At 36.2% G+C, this 19,995-nt stretch overlaps 1 non-coding gene across 1 annotated transcript; it reads left to right on the plus strand.

Annotated features, from left to right (window-relative positions):
• Positions 1–1,342: 1,342 nt before the first annotated feature.
• LOC128285779 (small nucleolar RNA R71) lies at positions 1,343–1,449 on the plus strand. Its single transcript, XR_008276329.1, has one exon. It is a non-coding gene; the product is annotated as a small nucleolar RNA R71 (small nucleolar RNA).
• Positions 1,450–19,995: the final 18,546 nt, after the last annotated feature.

Here is a 19,995-nt window from a genome sequence, read left to right on the forward strand (position 1 = left end):
TCGCAAGGCTATCGAATAATTTAAATGGTCTTGGCGTCTTAAAAACCTTGACAGAAATGAGAAACAATCATTTGATTTTTTTCGATGGAGGAGTGGAAACGATCTGGTTATACTACATTTACCGGAATCTCAGAGCTTCGATTTGGCCTATTTCTTTTTGTTGCGCATGTCATCCATCTTCTGTGCTCTTTCAGATAAAACCACAAACTTTTTCAATTCAAGTGCTACCACTAACATTTGTATATCTTCATTCAGACCCCACATGAAATAGGTGCACATTTTAGCTTCTATTGGCACAGTGGAAAATTCGTCTAACTCCCTTTTATTTATTAACACCTCCTTTAAAAATTTCGTATAATTAGGCATCTGCGAAAGGACTTCAACAAAAGGTAAGTTAGTATGTAAAATTTTCAAAAGTTTAAGAAATTTACCATATTGTTCATCAATGCGGTTTTTCTTCACTTTTTTTTGGATTAAAATTGGTGGTTTGTACTATCTAACCACTGGCTTATGGTCTTTCTTGTAACCTTCAACCCCATCAATTTTCTCATTAGCGTCTACATTCAGCTTCTTTGAAGGCTCGACTAACCCTTTCATGCTTCGTACAGTGACCGCGTAAACTTGCTCTTTTAGGGTGGTTTCAGTGTTAGTAGGTAAACTAACTTGTTGTCTCTTCGAAATCAACTTAGCATGCTAACTAATCTGATTCTCGAGGCCCTGGATAGATGTTTGCTGATTCCTCAATGCCGTTTCAATGTTTTGGAATTAATTTCTGACACTAAAATGAATTTAGTCAACATCTCTTCCAGATTCGGCTTCTTTTCTCGCTGATAAGGTTACCGAAAACCCGGAGGGGGTTGTGACCTTTGATTTCCTTGACCCCCTAAGAAACATTTGGATGATTCCTCCATCCTGGATTTTAATTATTGCTATAGGGGTTATTCTGAATTCTAGAATTGTTACCCATAAAGTCAACTTGCTCAAACTCCATGTTAGAATTAAAGGGTAAACATTCCGGATTGATCATCCCCATTCTTGTCGCATCAAGTTGCATTACTAGATTCATCTATTTATTCTTACTTAAACCATCAATTTTCTTACTCAGACCTTCCACCTAACTCGCTAACAAAGCAACTGCATCTATATTAAAAACACTGGTTGCCTTAGTAAGCTTCGTTCTCATAACTTGCCACTGATAGTTATTCAGTGTCGTCTATTCAATAATTTATTGGGCTACCTCAGGTGTCTTGTTATTCATTGTTCTGCCAACTGCCGCATCAATGATCTGTTTGGTCAGGGGTTCAAACCATTGTAAAAAGTTTTAACTTGGAGCCACAAATGTAGTCCATGATGAGGAAACTTTCTCAACAAATCCTTAAATCTCTCCCATGTATCGTAAAGCGTCTCAATGTTAAATTGAACAAAAGAAAAGATGTCATTCCTCAACTTAGTTGTTTTAGCCAGGGTGCAAAATATTTCAACAAAAACTTCTTAGTCATCTGAGCCCAAGTAGTGATGAAACCCCGTGGAAGTAAATTCAACCATTAATTTTGTCTTCCTCCTCATAGAGAATGGGAACAACTGTAAACGTATGACATCACCTTGCAACCCATGAAACTAAACATACTGCTGCATGATCTGAATTATATTCATATTAATCTCAAAATTTTTTGCAGCAATAGTTGGTCTGAGAATACTCGATTCACGAGGAGCAGGAGCTATAAAAGGCTGCTGATTACTTGGATTATTATCCATCTCAACGGTAATGTCCTTTTGCTCTTGATCGTCTATTAAAATCTGTTGACATTGCCTTGCTTCTCTAACTTCTCTTCGATTTCTGCGAGTAGTTTTTTCAATCTCATTGTAAAAAATTAATGGTTCCAACGGGTTGCCTTTAGTCATAAACCAAATCAACCTATAAGAATCAAACAAAAGAAAAAATAATAGAAGATAAAAATCAAAGTAAAAAAAAAACTAAAATTAAAATAAAATGGCTAAATTAGAAGAAACAAATTTTTCCTACTATTCTAGTCCTCGACAACGACGCCAAAATTTGATGTCCATGGAACTAGCTAAAAATTTGACTAAGGCAAGTGCACCTATCAATTAATAGTATAGATATGGTGATTAAATATATCCTTCCTAAAAAGATTAAAAGTACAAGTTAAAATTAACTAAATTAATTAACTAACAAACACATCAAAGCAAAAACCAAGAAAATAATCGATTAACAACCAAGAAGCGAAACAATACCTAGGAACGAATCTGCCTAGATTTCATTAGTCACTATCAATCTAAATTATGCAATTTCTTCACTTAGCACTTTGATCTGTAGAAATCTCTAAATTATGCAAATATCACTAGAAATATCAAAATAAGAATTAAGCATACATAATTGAGAACAAGAAACTAAGTATTTATTACGTCAAATAAAAATCAAATGTTAAAATCCATCATAGGGTTTATCTTCCTAAGTATTTAAAAAATTAGATCATTTTTTAAAATAAAAAGATCCAAGAGATAATAGAACCGAAAGACTCGTCATAATCTCCTAAGAATTCAAATGAGAATCTTTAATCTTGATGGAAACCTGCTTCAGAATTGACTTCAATGATGTTTTTCAAGTTGATTTCTTAATTATTATATGACAATTCACTCAATCTTCTCATTTTGGTCAACCATACGTCTTAGAATGCCCGAAAAACCTATAAATAGTGATTTTTCGAAATTGGGTGTGAAATCTCGTGAAAACGAGATGACCTACCACGTGTCTATGTGGGTCACACGACTATGTGGCTGGTTTGTGTGCAATGGGTCAGCTCGTGTGGCCCTTGTAGCTTGCTCCAATTTTTCGATATTTGCTCATTTTTCGCTCTCAAGTGCTCTATTAAGTATCAAAACATGTATTTAAAGGATTAGGAGCATAAAATTCACAATTAACATCGAATAATCACCCAAAAACGCATTAAGAATGAGGTTGAAACATGTTACTTTTAGAACTTATCAATAATCAAATTGCAAACATGTATAATTCCGTTCATAAGAATTCTTTTCAATCATTTTGTTACCATTTAATACCATTTTCATTTCTATTTTCGTCTAGAGAATTATAATAAATTGAAATCGGATACATGATACTGATTTGCTCACACAAGCTTCAAACTAAAGTTGCTCTCACAAGCTTTAGAGAATCTGCAATAGATGCTGGATCTCAATTCATCATATTAATCCTTAATCAAACACTTGTTTTCCTTTTTGGGGCCCTAATGGTAAGTTATTCGTAACCTAATTGATTACTAAGTTCACATGGGCACTGTTACAGTTTTTGTATCATTCCAATCCTTGTAATAGCGTCACATACATATCATCTAATCATATAACATTTCACATCCATTCCATACCATGCACCTATTCGTATTTTTCATATATTTCATATTTTAAGATTTAGGCCATTAGATGCCAAAAGACATTATATTCATAACAATTCAAACTAGAAAGCAAAAAAATAAAAATAAAAAATCATGAATTAATAAAGTAAGCCCCATATGAATTTACTTGGTCGAAACAACAACAAATAAGAAGTCGATGACTAATACATAATTTTGTGTTTTCCTCAATGATCCTTTGATTGATTCAATTCCCGATCTATACGATAATTCATTTCAATTTATCAATTCCAAATACCTTATTTCATCTTATTATAAAAATAAGTCACTTCAATTTCACTTTTCAAATATTTCCTAAAGTTTTGAATTTGATTCAATTTAGTCCCTAAAATTGAGATTTCCATAACTTTCAAATTTGAGCTTCGATTTTGAAACCGATCTCAGTTTCATCCTGTTATAACCCTATATTATACAAAATTGTAGAAATATTATACCATTTTCTAAATTAATGCATTTTAGTCCTTATTTTAAAAAACTAGCAATTAGACTTTACAAACTTGTCATTTTTCACTTCTAAGCTTAAAATCAAACAATTTAGCACCAAAAACTTCAAGAAATCAAAAATGAAAAATTTTGAAAACTTTAAAGGTTTTACAAATTGGTGCACAAGTTAGCTAAATCAAGCTTCTAGGACCTCAGAAATATAAAATTTACAATAAACAGACTTAAAGTCACTTACCAATTTAGGGACCAAAGTTTGAAAGCTTTGAAACCCTTTTTCTTCTTCTTAGATACGATGGGGAGAAGATGAACATGAAAAATGACTATTTTTTTCTTTGATTTATCTTTTATACTAAGATTAAACTTTAATTAATTATAATTAACTTAACTAATTAATAATTAACTAATGTTAACCTTAATTAGCCAATTAGGTGGATGATAGTTGTCCATCACCATCATTCACTATATTAAAAAGGGCTCATTTGATCAAGTGGTCTTCAATTAATTAAAAATTCATAGCAATAAAATTTTACCACTTTTAGAATTTAGTTCTTGTACCATAATTAACTATATATCCAATTGAAAAATTAATGGATCAAACTTTAATTAAATTTTATAGTAACCTCATGAATGTTAAATAATAATATTGAAGGACTCGAATATCAAAAATGGGGTTCCGAAACCACCGTTTCTGGCATCACTAAAAAATGGGTTGTTATAGGCTCTGCCACTAGTTGCATGCTTTCGCTTTTATTCACCATCTCCCGCGGGTCTTGGCCTTGCAAGTACGACGTTATACATGCTTACCAAGTGTTGTAGTTCTTATTTTTGAGTTTCTTAACTCCACCGATGGCATGAAGGCTGCTGATTTTGCCAAGAAGAGACACAACAAACAATATAAAACCTGGCTCAGATACCAAAATGAGGAACACACAGCAGATAATAGAGGAAAAAAATAAAAAACAAAGGAAGCTGAACTAAACTGGTAAATAATTTCTGAAATCAACTGAGTGCCTTATATAGGCTTACACCTTATTAAACACTACTACCCTTAAAACTAGGGACATATCCCACGACAACCCACAGTGCTAGCAAAAAAGAATAACTGATTAAATTAAACATTGACTAAAGAATCAATTAACAAATCAACAGAAAACAATTAATCAGACCAATAGACCAAACATAAGCAACATAAACAATGTTGGTGTTGCTACTTTAACACGATATAATGATTCAAAACCATCATTGTTAGGCCGCTTAAGATGATAGAATATGCAAATATTCAAAGCCATCATTGTTGGGCCACTCGGGATGGTAGAATATGCAAATAGTAAAAGTCATCATTGTTGGGTCATCCGGATGGTTGAATGTACAAGTTCTACATGGAATGTTGATGAAATTGGTATATTGTGATAATTAGTTGTGCATAAATTTACATCTAGAAGTTAAGTTCTTTTTTTGATTTGAGTTGTGTGAAATAATAAAATAAAATAAAACAAACTAAAGAACACAAAAATTTTTACGTGAAAACCCTTTCGGAAAAAAACCACAGGTAGAGGAGAAGAAAATGCACTATGTCGAATTTGAATTATTACAAGTGGAATAGACTATGTCTATTTATAGGCTTATGAAGCCATATTCTAGTAAGACTGAAGCACCTTATTCTAATAAATATCAAATAGATAGAATTTAAAAAGGTTTAAAAAACCATATTCTAAAATAAAATCAACGAAGTGTAATTCTATATGGATTCTTCTTTTATTTTATTTTACCACTGTATTTTATTTAAATAAGGATTCGAGTCACTTAATTCTAACAATCTCCACCTTGACACGAATTCTCAGTGAACAAGTTCTTCATCGCGAACTCTCAACGAACAAGTTCTCCACCTCTTCCATAAAACCCCTTAAGGGTTTAACTTCAACAATGAACACCAACCAAGTCTAAGCAATGCTCAAACTTGGTTATAGGAAGTGGCTTAGTCATCATATCTATAGGATTTTCATGAGTACTAATTTTGCTCACAACAATATCGCCACGAGCAATAATATCACAAACAAATGATACCGAACATCAATGTATTTTGTTCTCTCATGAAACATTTGATCTTTTGTAAGAAAGATGGCACTCTGACTGCCACAAAATACTGTGCTGATTTGAAGGTCTTCATTGAGTTCACTAAAGAGTCCCTTCAACCAAATGACTTCTTTACAAGCCTCAGTAATCACCATGTACTCAGCTTCAGTGGTAGACAAAGTGACTGTAGTTTGCAAAGTGGCTTTCCAACTGATTGAACAACCTCCGATTGTAAAGACATAACCTATGAGAGATCTTCTTCTATCAAGGTCTCTAGCAAAATCAACATCAACATACCTAATAACTCCATCTCTAGTTCTTCCAAAATGTAAGAAAACATCAGTAGTGCCTCGTAAGTATCTTAAAATCCACTGAACTGCTTTCTAATTTTCTTTTCCAGGATTCGCCATATATCTGCTAACAGTAGTAATTGCATATGATAAATCTGGACGTGAACAAACCTTAGCATACATGAGAGATCCCATTGCACTAGAGTATGGAACATGTGACATGTACTCAATCTCATCATCTGATTGTGGAAACAAAGCAGATGAATGTCTGAAATGGGCTGCTAAAGGAGTACTAACAGGCTTAGCAATCTGCATATTGAACCTGCAAAGATCTTTCTCAATGTACCCCTTCTAACTTAGGTACAATTTACTTGCTTTTCTATCATTGAGAATCTTCATACCAAGTATCTTCTTTGCTGGTCCCAAATCTTTCATCTCAAACTCTTCACTTAGTTGGACTTTAACCTTTCTTTTCTCTCATTTATCTTTTGTTGCTATCAACATGTCATCAACATAAAGAAGTAGATACACAAAAGAACCATCACTATTTTTCTTAAAGTAAATACAACTGTCAAAACTACTTCTTTTAAAATCATGAGAAGTCATAAAGGAATCAAACCTCTTGTACCACTGTCTTGGTGATTTTTCAAACCGTAAATGGACTTTTTCAGCAAACAAACATAGCCCTCTTTTTCTGAGACTGTAAAACCCTCTAGTTGTTGCATGTAAATATCCTCTTCAAATTCTCCATGCAAAAATGCAGTTTTTGTTTTTGTGAAGTGATTCCATTTTTTATTTTTGTAAAGTGATTCCATCTCCTCTTGCATAGCAAACATCCATTTTTCTGAGTCTTCACAGCTAACCGCCTCAGAGTAATTAGATGGCTCTTAGTTTGCTTCTATATCTTCAACCACATTTAAAGCATAAGCAACTAGATCAGCCTCGGCATACTTATTTGGAGGTTTAATTTCTCTTCTAGTTCTGTTTTTGGCGATAGAGTATTGTGGTGAAGAAACAACTCTATTCTCAATTTTTGTACTAGCTTGAGGAGTCGACTCTGTATTGATCTGATGCTCCACCTACTTTTGATTTTCTTTATTGGAAGAGTCTTTAAGAGATAAGTTGGGCAGCATAGCAGTTTCATCAAAAACAGCATCTCTGCTAATCACAATTTTTCTATTTTTAGGACACCATAACTTATACCCTTTTACACCAGCTTTATAACCAAGAAAAACACATTTAATGGATGTCGGTTCCAATTTTCCATTATCAACATGAGCATACACCGGACACCCAAAGATCTTTAAATCAGAATAATTTGCAAGATTACCAGACCATACCTCTTGTGGGGTCTTTTTCTTAATGGTAACGGATAGGGATCGGTTGATCAAAAAGCATGCAGTAGAGGCTGCTTCGGCCCAAAACGACTTTGGTAAGTTGGCATTTGAAAACATACATTGAACCTTCTCCATGATCATTCTGTTCATTCGTTCTGCAATTCCATTTTGCTGCGGAGTATGACGAACTGTCAAGTGTCTCACGATCCCTTCTGACTTGTACAATTTATTAAACTCATTAGAACAGAACTCTAAGATATTGTCTGTGCGGAGGTATTTTATTTGTTTTCCCGTCTGTTTTTCAATCATAATTTTCCAAGACTTAAATGTGGAAAACACATCGCTTTTCTACTTTAAGAAGAACGCCCAAAATTTTTTGGAAAAATTATCAATATAGGTTAGCATATAATTAGCTCCACCTCTCGAAGGCACTCTGGATGGCCCCCACAGATCAGAATGAATATACTCCAATGTTTCCTTCGTGTTATAGATTCCTCTGGTGAATCGAACTCTCTTTTGCTTCCCAAAAACACAGTGCTCACAGAAATTCAGTTTACAAATTCCTTACCCATCAAGAAGTCCTCTTTTACTCAATTCTGCCATGCCATTCTCACTCATATGCCCTAGGCGCATATGCCAAAGTTTAGTAATATCATCATCTGACAAGGAAGAGGAAGCGACAACTGCATCAGCAGTAACAATAGAACCTTGCAAAACATATAACTTGGAAGTCTTTCTCTGCCCTTTCATCACAACAAGGGAACCTTTGGAAATCTTTAAAACCCCACTTTCAGTTGTGTATCTGTACCCTTTTGAATCAAGAGTACTCAATGAAATTAAATTTCTTTTCAATTCTGGAAGATTTCGTACGTCACTAAGTGTTCTGACAACTCCATCAAACATCTTAACTTTAATTGTTCCAACACCTGCGATTTTACACGAAGCATTATTTCCCATCAAAACAACACCTTTAGACACTGTTTTGTAAGTTGTAAACCAATCCTGATTGGGACTCATATGGAAGGTGCAACCTGAATCAAGTATCCACTCCTCGCTCACTTTAGAATTGTTGACTAAAGCGACTAGAAGTTCACCATCGCTGTAATCTTCTACAACATCAGCTTCACTGAAATTTTCTGGTTATTTTCCATTTTGATTTGCAGCCTCACTTTTAGTCTTGTTTTGTAGCTTATAGCACTCAGATTTAATGTACCCTTTCTTCTTGCAGAAGTTACAAGTTTTACCTCTGTTTGAAGAGTTTGATCTACCTTTAGATTTACCGTGAGGATTCCGTTCCTGTGTCCTTTCACGATCATCATCAGCATTCCTATATTGTCTCCCACGAACAATGAGACCCTCTCCCTAAGAGTTGGGTTTAACCACAAGATGCTTCATCTTATCATACGAGGTGAAAGAATCATAAACCTCATCAACTATGAGAGACTCGCGGCTATATAAAATCGTGTCTCTAAAGGTTGAATAAGACGGGGGCAACGAATAAAGTAGAATCAACCCTAGATCTTCTTTATCAAACTGAACCTCCATGGCCTCCAAGTTTGAGAGAATTTTTTTAAACACTGTTAACTATTCGTATACAGACGCACCTTCCTCCAAACGATGAGCATAAAGACACTGCTTTATATGCAACTTGCTTGTTAGAGTTTTCGACATACATATTTGTTCTAGCCTCTTCCATAATGCAGCGGTGGTCTTCTCTTTCATCACATCCTGCAAAATTTTGTTGGACAAATGCAGATGTAATTGTGTTAACGCATTTCTATCCTTACGCTTCTTCTCTTCATCTATTAATGTCGAAGGCATCTTATCTATCCCTAGCAGGCATTCTCCATATCCATCTGCGCAAGAACTGCTTGCATCTTAATCTGCCACAATGCAAATCTGGTGTTGCGATCCAACAGCGAAATTTCATACTTTAAAGACGCCATTACCATGATCGAGATGAACAATTCGGAAGCTCTGATACCAATTTGTGAAAAAATAAAATAAAATAAAGTACACACAAATTTTTACGTGATAACCCTTTCGGGAAAAAAACCACGGGCAGAGGAGAAGAAAATTCACTAAGTCGAATTTGAATTATTACAAGAGGAATAGACTATGTCTATTTATAGGCTTGTGAAGCCATATTCTAGTAAGACTGAAACACCTTATTCTAATAAATATCAAATAGATAGAATTTAATAAGGTTTAATAAAACCTTATTCTAAAATAAAATAAAAGAAGTGTAATTCTATATGGATTCGCTTTTATTTTATTTTACCACCGTATTTTATTTAAATAAGGATTGAGATCACTTAATTCTAACAAGTTGCTTAGGTATTTAGATCTTACTTAAATTTGATAAAATTTAGGCCCTTTATATTTATTTATTTTTAGGTTTTAATTAGAATTTTAGGTATTTAGCAAATTTAAATTTAACTTTAGACTAAGTTTTATATATTTTTTTGGTTTATTGATTTCATAATTTAGGTCTTTTTGCATAACAAGCTTTTCGCCATGCTTCGCATATTTCAACAACAAAGTGCAGCTTCTTGCATTTTGCTACGTGATTTTGCTTAGATGTATAAGATGTTGTGAACTCTTTGTTTGTTCCATTTGCTTCACTTAAATGTGTTAAATTCAGTTGACATAAACTCACCCCTTATCTATTTGGAGAGTTGTTTTGTTCTTACAACAATTCAACTATTTGTAAAAACAAGTGATTTGCATGCAAGAGGTGCATGTTGCACATGTTGGCAACAAATGTAAAAATGGGTGGAGTTTATTATACGATTATCTTGTTGTGGCGGAGGAGGCAATATCTGCATGCAAACTTAATAATTTCTACACATATTGCCAACAAATAGAAAAAAAGAGTGCGTTTAATGGTTGATATTTGGTAATAAGTGGCCTCACCATTTTCATCAATTGAAACGTGTGATAGATTTGAATATAAGCTTGTGTTATCACTATTAATGCATGCATCCATGTGAATGGATTGATTGTTGTTTAATTTAGAGACAAAAGGAATCCTACCACCTCAAACTTGATAATTTAATTGCATCATATTTAAGAAGAAAGTAATATACAAAACCCAAGGTTAACTTTGTTTCATTACTATCTAGTTACTTGCTTTTATGTAACTTTTTGTTTTCTCTGGAAGAAAAGAAGGTTAAAACAAATGCTACTTGAGAGAGGAAAAATAACAGGAGCTTTTGTCGTATGGAAATGGAAAAGAGTATTTCATTTATATGTATGTATGTATGTATATTTGATTTCTATACATGATGTAATCCAAAATTGGTTTTGGTTTTTACAGGTAAGGATGTTAAGAAACGAGACTCTTGCTTTGATCATACACCAAGAGGCATTCAAGTCCATCTTCAAGATCCTGAATAAACAACTCCAAATCTTTTAGCTGGTTTTGCATCTCAAGATTTATGATCTCGATTTGGTTATTCAAGGATTTCAAAGTAACATCAACCTTTTCAAATTCATTCACGTTCCTTCCAAAGATCTTCGCACGCTATTCTTCTTTGATGCAATAGTTTCAAACCGATAACCAACTTCCGTGCTTTGGTCCGGAGATGAGAGATAACAAATCCTCAAACTTAGAACAAGTCAACGCTTCAATCTCCTTTAGCATGCTAACAGTTTCAAGGCGAGACTGTGTTTTTCCTTTGTATGACTGTCAGAACCATTTTTTGAAAAACGGTATCGATTTGGAGAAAAAAAACGAAAACAGGAGTCGCCACCAATCTTTTTAGGTGTGATCGGATCACCTTAAATTAATCATTTTAATAAAAGTTAAGATTTACTAAAACGATAATTTTTGGTCTACTGAATATCGAAAATGAGTTTGGGAGTCGATTACATACGAGGAAGGATTAGCACCCTCGATCGCCCAAAATTGGTACCTAGTTGATTAATTAGTGTCTTAGTGTCGAAAATTTGAAAACTTGAAAGAATTTAAAATACGATCCTCTTTGTAAAGAAAATGCTCAAATGTTAAGGACTTTCTCGTCTCACAATATAAAATGTCACATCCAGTAAGTTAGGACACGGCATCTTGAATTTTCGAGAGCGAGCTTGCCTTTTATATAAAAGTTCGTGTATTTCAAAAGGTTATTCAGTTAGTTAAGGTGAACGAGAAAATCGAAACCCGAGAAGTTAGGCACGCTTCCTCGAATTCCCAAACACCGAATATTGCCTTTACTTGCAAAAATCTTATTTCGAGGTAACAAAATGCCATACCCAGTAAGTTAGGGCACAACACCTCGTATCTCCGAGAATAAGCATTTTCAAAACTCATGTCGCGATTTAAAAGAGTATTCCGTTATTTAGGTTAAAGGAGAAAAATTGAAACCCAGTAAGTTAGGGCACGATTGTTTCAATTACCAAATACTGAATATTACTTTATGAAAGAATTATTATTGGGTTGGATATAATGATAATAAGAATAATATTAAAGTAAAGTAAATAATAATACTATATATATATATATATATATATATATATATATAATAGAAATACACACTACTATATAATAATAATAATAAATATAGAAATACAAAAGCAAATATAATAAAAATATTAAATTAAAGTAATAAAAACAATACTATATATAAATATATATATATATACATAAAATATACACTAATATATAATAATAATAGTAATAGCAAAAATAATGAAAATATGAGTAATATTAATAATATATTAGAATACAAAAGTAAAGTAAGAACAATAGGGTGATCATAATAATAATACTAATACAAACAATAATACATATATATATATATATATATATAATAATAGTAGTCGAAATAAAAATAATAGAAGTAACAATAATGATAGTAATAATATAAATAAATATGGAGAGGGCATATATAATATAATAATAATATAAATAATAATATATACATGAGAAATAATAATAATAATATAAATAATAGTAAAAATAATAAAAAATAAAAAATAAAACAAAGCTCTCAACTCTCTTTCTCCTCTTTTCTAAATCCGGCGGTGGTCCGCTTTGCTTTTGGTCATGGACCCCACGGCCGCACATCGGCGCCACTGCACACTACTGCAATGGACCTCAAAAAAACCTTTTCCTAAATGAAAATATGGGTAAGCTTCTTACTTTTATTTTTACTTTCGTATAAAAAATAAAATTGAAAGGAAAACAATAAACAAACAAAGAACTTAAGATGAGAATAGACAAAAGAAACCTCTTTTGCTTTGATCTTTGATTAATCTCCAAAAACTAGCCTTTCCAAAAAACAAAAAACAACCTTCTAACATAGTCTTGAATGCCTTTTATAGCCAAATTTTACAAATAAATTTTTTGTAAGCAAGTGGAGTGGTTGGGGTGGTTTAGGTGGCTAAGGTGGGTGGCCAACAAGGGTGGTGGAGTAGGTGGCCAAGGTGGGTGGCCAACAAGGGTGGTGGAGTAGGTGGGATTAGGGTTTTCTTTTTCTGATTTATTTTTTTGGGTTGGGTTAGTGTTTTGGGCTAAGGGTTTTGGGTTTGTATTGGGTTTTAATTGGGTAGTTGGGTTATGTTTCTTTGGGCCCAAAATTGGGCTTGTACAGCTACCCCTCTTTGCTTGTTGTCATGTAACGAGAACAGAGCAAAGACTTAAGAAAGACCAATTTTTCTCGGTTTCACTGTGTCTGGACTTGTTTAGCGCTCCTTTTCTCCAGGTAGCTTTATTCTAATCTTGTTGCTTCACTTCGCTTCACTGCTCTACTGCAACTTCAAGAAGGTAAGGTTTGTTTTGATCTGCTCCACTGCAACTCCATGGAGATAAGACACGTGACTTCAATCAATTCCACTGAAACTTCAAGGAGATCTGCTGTGGCTTTTAGCTGCTCCAACGCCATTTCAGGGAGAAGAGATTCACTGAAACTTCAAGGAGATCTGTTGTGGCTTTTAGCCGCTCCAACGCCATATCAGGGAGAAGAGATCCACTGTAACTTCAAGGAGATCTGCTGTGGCTTTTAGCCGCTCCAATGCCATTTCAGGGAAAAGAGATCCACTGAAACTTCAAAGAGATCTACTGTGGCTTTTAGCCGCTCCAACGCCATTTCAGGGAGAAGATATTTGATTTTCAACCTGTTACCCTACTGCTTAGGGGGTTAAGGCTTGTCATCATTGATCTGTTTCCCTACTGCTTAGGTGTTTAGATCTGTAAACTCAACCTGTTACCCTACTGCTTAGGGGTTTAAGGCAATAATATCTATAAACTTCAGCTTGTTACCCTACTGCTTAGGAGGTTAAAGCTTGGTGGTTTTAATCTGCTTCACTGCATTCGAGGAGGCAAAATTCGATGTATTTGATCTGCTCCACTGCAACTTCAGGGAGGCAAGATCTGTGATTTTCAGTAGACACCCTCTCCGCTTAGGGGTTAAGGCCCATCTTCTTTAATCTGTTTCCCTACTGCTTAGGGTGATAAGATCTACAAGTTCGGCTTGTTACCCTATTGCTTAGGGGGTTAAAGCCCTTTGAATTCAATCTGTTACCCTACTACTTAGAGGTTTAAGGTCTGTACATTTAGCCTGCTCTACTGCGACTTCAAGGAGATGAGACTTGTAATCTTCAGTCTGCTCCACTACACTTCAGAGAGATAAGGCTAATGACTTCAATCTGCTTTGCTGAGGCTTCAGGGAGACAGAATTCGCTGGATTTGATCTATTGCACTACAACTTCAGGGAGACGAGATTTGTAATTTTCAGCTTATTACCCTACTGCTTAGGGGGGTTAAGGTCTGGTGAATTCACTAATTCTAGGAACATGACCTGTAGAATCAGTTCTATGTATTTATGCTTATGCCAACGAATTAGGATGCTATGATCAAAATGAATCAAATGCTCCTAATCAGATGCGTTATGAATGATCTATGAATGTATAGGTGCAACATGTTGTGAGCGAGAATCCCTTTTAATGTTTAGGTTGCCATTGCTCTTTGTTCATCAAAGTTCTTTCACTGAAATGATACCCTGTCTTCTTGTTTCGCTCAAATTTTGAACAGAAAACCCGAAGAGGTAGTCCTAATTTAAACTCTTTCTTCTCAGATACTTCCAATCTTTGAGTTTGGTTAGTTCTAAAAAAATAGTCCTGTTTCAGGTTCTTGTACTATTTAGAAACTTTCAGAGTAATATGCAGAACTCTTTTTGCGAAAATGGCTTTAGTCCATTAATCATCATTTCAATGCAAAATGCTTGAAAAAGATCATAGTAATGATGGAATTGAAATTTATCAGAAACAAAATTTGAAGGGAATGGATTCATCACGGTCAACAAACATTGCTGGAATACAAAATGAATAAGAAGGGAATAGGTGCCCTAGATATCGCAACGTGAGCTTCTCTGCACTTGTTTCTTGAGGACTCCTTTTTGCCCAATATGTGTTTAGGGGATCTAGAGTACTCTTGTAGATACCCCAAAACGTAACATCTCTCTTCCTTGTTAATTTTAGGTATCATAAGACCATCGCATGCCCCACCTTCAATCAAAATTTGAATCGCCCTTTACGAGTTTTCAATTCAAAATCCCTTTGGTCTCAAGGTGCTCTTTGCGAGTTTTCACCCTGGCCTCTCCTTTTTTTTTTTAGGCGAAGTATTTCTTAACCGAATCTGAATTCACAGGATTGGATAAGGTCTTGCCATCTATTTCAGCCAATATCAATGCTCCGCCAGAAAAGGCTTTCTTCACCACATAAGGCCCTTCCTAATTCGGCATCCATTTTCCTCTGAAGTCTTTTTGTATGGGCAGGATTTTTTTCAGTACTAGGTCTCCCTTATGGAACTCTCTGGGACAAACCTTTTTGTTGTAAGCTCGCATCATTCGCTTTTAGTACATCTGACCATGGCGAATAGCCCGCAGCCTCTTTTCTTCAATCAAATTCAGCTGATTGTATCGGGACTGGATCCATTCTGCTTCATCCATCTTTACTTCTGACAAAACTCTGAGGGAAGGAATCTCGACCTCGATAGGTAAAACTTCCTCCATTCCATAGACTAATGAGAAAGGCGTTGCCCCAGTAGAAGTTCTGATAGACGTTCGATAAGCATAGAGGGCGAATGGTAGCTTCTCATACCAATCTTTATAAGTTTCTGTCATCTTTCCTACAATCTTCTTGATGTTCTTATTGGTCGCTTTGATCGCCGTTCATCTTGAGCGTCTGGTGACGAGTTGTGGTGTCTGACCTTGAACTGACTGCAGACATCCGCTATTGTGCTGTTGTTCAAATTCAATGCATTGTCAGATATGATCCTTTCTGGCATTCCATATCGACAGATGATTTTCTTTTTCAGGAACTTGCTAACTGCTGATTTAGTGACATTGGCATATGAAGCGTCCTCCACCCATTTGGTGAAATAATCGATGACCACAAAGATGAAACGATGCCCATTTGAAGCTTTTGGCAAAATTGGCCCAATCACATCCATGCCCCACATCGAGAAAGGCCATGGCGAAGTCATGACATGCAGAGGTGAGGGAGGTACATTAATCTTGTCTCCATAGATTTGGCACTTATGACATCTTTTGGCGTAGTTAATACAGTCTCCTTCAATGGTGGACCAACAATAACCGAACCTCATAATTTGCCTGGCCATTGTAAAACCATTAGCATGTGTCCCGCAAATGCCCTCGTGGACTTCTTCTAAGATTTTCTTAGCCTCAATGGCGTCTACACATCTTAATAGTACCTGATCCTTCCTTCTTTTGTATAGGATCTCCCCATCTAAGACATAGTCACTGGCCAGTCTTCTCAACGTTCTCTTGTCGTTCTCAGTAGCTTGGTCGGGGTACTCACAATTCTTCACATATCGTAGGATATTGTAGTACCAAGGGCAATCATCATTTTCCTCTTCTTCTTCGAGGTTGTAACAATGAGCCGGGGCCTTGTAAATGCTCATTTAGATTGGTTTCATATCCTCTGGTTGGTTCACCTTAATCATAGAAGCTAAAGTTGCTAGGGCGTCAGCCATCTGATTTTCTTCTCGTGGGAGGTAGTAGAAGACAATATTATCAAACTCTTTAATTAACTCAAGGATCAACCTCCGGTAATTGATCAATTTGGGGTTTCTTGCCTCCCATTCACCTTTGAGTTGATAAATCACTAGGGCAGAATCTCCATATACCTTTAACATCTTGATTTTACATTCTATGGCCGCACATATTCCCATGATGCATGCTTCATATTCTACCATATTGTTCGTGCAGTCAAAATCCAATTTACTAGTGAAGGAATAATGATCTCTGCTCGGGGATACCAGGACTGCCCTGATTCCATTGCCCACGGCATTCGATGCTCCGTCAAAGTTTAGCTTCCAAGGATGACCTTCTTGAGGGTCTTCTTCAGTGGTTGCTACGTACATTAGATCTTCATTTGGGAAGTCAAAGTTTAGAGGCTCGTAGTCCTCTAGGGATCTGCTGGCTAGGAAATCTGCTATCGCACTCCCTTTTACGGTCTTCTGGTTCACATAGACTATATCGAATTCAGAAAGTAAAATTTGCCATTGGGCCATTCTCCCGTTCAAGGCAGTCGACTCCATCAAGTACTTCAGAGGGTCTATTTTAGAGATTAGCCAAGTTGTGTGATACAACATGTATTGTCTCAGTCTTCGGGTTGTCTAGATCAAGGCACAGCACAACTTTTCAATGAACGAGTATCTCGTCTCACACTCAGTAAACTTTTTACTGAGGTAATATATCGCTCTTTCTTTCCTTCCCGATTCATCGTGTTGGCCAAGCACGCATCCCATAGAATTTTCAAATACCGTCAAATACAGTATCAGTGGCTTATCTGGATTAGGAGGTGTCAACACTGGGGCATTAGACAAATATTGCTTAACTTTGTCGAAAGTCTTCTGGCATTCCTCATCCCAACCACCAGGGTTGTGTTTCTTAAGGAGACGGAATATGGGGTCGCATTTCTCGGTTAGTTGTGAAATAAACCGAGCAATGTAATTTAGTCTTCCTAGGAATCCTCGAACTTCTTTCTGAGTACATGGTGGAGGTAACTCTTATATGGCTTTGACTTTATCTGGGTCAATCTCAATCCCTTTTCCACTGACCACGAATCCTAGCAGTTTACGACCGGCTCAAAGGTACATTTTATGGATTGAGTTTCAACTGAATTTTCTCAACCTCAAAAATAATTTCCTCAAGACTTGCACATGCTCTTCTTCAGTCCGAGATTTGGCGATCATGTCGTCGACATAGACTTAAATTTCTTTATGCATCATATCATGAAATAGGGTTACCATGGCTCTCTGATATGTTGCTCCCGCATTTTTCAATCCGAATGGCATTACTTTATAGCAAAAGGTTCCCCACATGGTCACAAATATGGTTTTATTCATGTCTTCAGGATGCATCTTGATCTGATTGTACCTCGAGAAACCATCCATGAAGGAGAAGAGTGAGTAACCTGCCGTGTTGTCCACTAAGGTGTCGATATGAGGCAACGGGAAATTATCTTTCGGGCTGGCCTTGTTTAAGTCTTTGTAGTCTACACACATCCGTACCTTTCCATCTTTTTTAGGGACGGGGACGATGTTGGCTACCCATTCTGAGTACTTAACTACTTGTAAGAAACTAGCATCAAATTACTTCTTGACCTCCTCTTTTATTTTCAACAGAACATCAGCCCGCATCCTTCGAAGCTTTTGTTGAACTGGCTTGTATTCTTCTTTGATGGGGAGCCTGTGTACCACAAGGTCAGTACTTAGCCCAGGCATATCCTGATATGACCATGGAAAGACATCCTTGAACTCTTGGAGTAACTCAATAAGGTCCCACTTTGTCTCTGTAGTGATGCAAGCTCCGATCTTTACTTCTCTCCTTTCTAGTTCATCTCCCAAGTTCACGACTTCTACGGTCTCTTTGTGGGGTAGAATCTGTTTCTCCTTGTGTTCTACCATCCTTAACAAATCAGGGGATAAGCTACAGTCTCCGTTATCCTCAAAGTCTTGGGATCCCTCCAGACACATATCTTGCTCAAAAGGAGATTCTGAATTAGTAGCAACGTCACCCGCGTCATTGATATCTGGAGACCTGTGGTAGGTGTGAAGGAAGATGCAAAGAACAAGAGAATCTAAGAACAATGATATGTGTGGTATGATCATGAATGAAAGAATAAAAGAATATTTGTACGGAATAAGTCAAAAAGATGCATTTCATTGAAATAACGATTTCGAACATAAGCCTATTTCTCAAAAGGACACTTGTTACTCCTAGGCCTAAAACAATAAGTGTGTTTTGGACATTACTCTGAGTTAGTTCTAAAGACTACAGGAATCTCTTTCGCAGTCTAATTATTCAGAACACTTCCCGGCTCATAGGGGCGAATGCTTGATAAATTCTCTACCCCCGTCCCTTCTTCATATGTGGCGTTGATGTCCAAACTCTCCATCATTCCTTCCAAGATTTCCTTTCCCGACGTCTTCCGCTCGGAGTGAATGATCCCTCCAGACACAAAAGTCTTCGATATATAGGGGAAGATCATTGGTTCCCATTCGATTTCTCCCCCGTTCAATCGCGCTCTCCTTCTTTCTTGCTTCTTCTCAAGTTCTTTCTTTCTTTGTTTCATGTCCGGCTTAAACCCTAACCCAAAATGGTCTTGTTTGTCCTTCATCATTGGTACATTAATCCTTCCTTGGAGATATCTCCTGAGTCCTCTTCCGGGTAGAGCCCCTTTTCCAATAGTTAGCCGTAGTCCCATTCTTGTAGTCTCAGATAACCTGGGCATTGGAATCTTATTTCCTTCGATGATGAACGTCACGTTCACAAACTCCAAAGATCGAAAAGAGCACTAGATTGCTTCATCATTGGCCTCCAGATATGGGGTATCACTGGTTATTGCCGCAATGATGTCCTCTTCAGCATTGATTGTTACTAACTGACCTTCGGTCACTAATTTCAACTTTTAATGCAATGATGAAGGGATCGCCCAAATAGAGTGTATCCACGGTCTCCCCAATAGGCAATTATCCGAAGGCTTAATGTCCATGACCAAGAAATCTACCTCGTATGTGCTCGGCCCGATTAAGAGGGGTACTTCAATTCTCCCCATTACCTTCCTTTCCGTGCCATCAAATGCTCTCACTACATTTTGGCATGTCTTCATATGGGAACTATCCACTGGCAACCTACTCAGCGTAGATAGGGGTAGGACATTCAGCTGGCACCCATTGTCAATCAATACCCCCGGATGCGTGTACCCTTTACAGCGAGTCGTGATGTGCAAAGCTTTAGTTGATCCTCGGCCTCCTGGAGATACCTCATCGTCATTGAAGAATATAAAGTTGTCGGCGCTTATATTGTTGACTAAGCGGTCCAGTTTGTTTACAGAGATATCGTTAGCAACATAAGTTTCATTCAGCACCTTCATCAA

Source organism: Gossypium arboreum, chromosome 12 (genome assembly GCF_025698485.1).
Source record: "Gossypium arboreum isolate Shixiya-1 chromosome 12, ASM2569848v2, whole genome shotgun sequence".
Lineage (NCBI taxonomy): Eukaryota > Viridiplantae > Streptophyta > Magnoliopsida > Malvales > Malvaceae > Gossypium > Gossypium arboreum.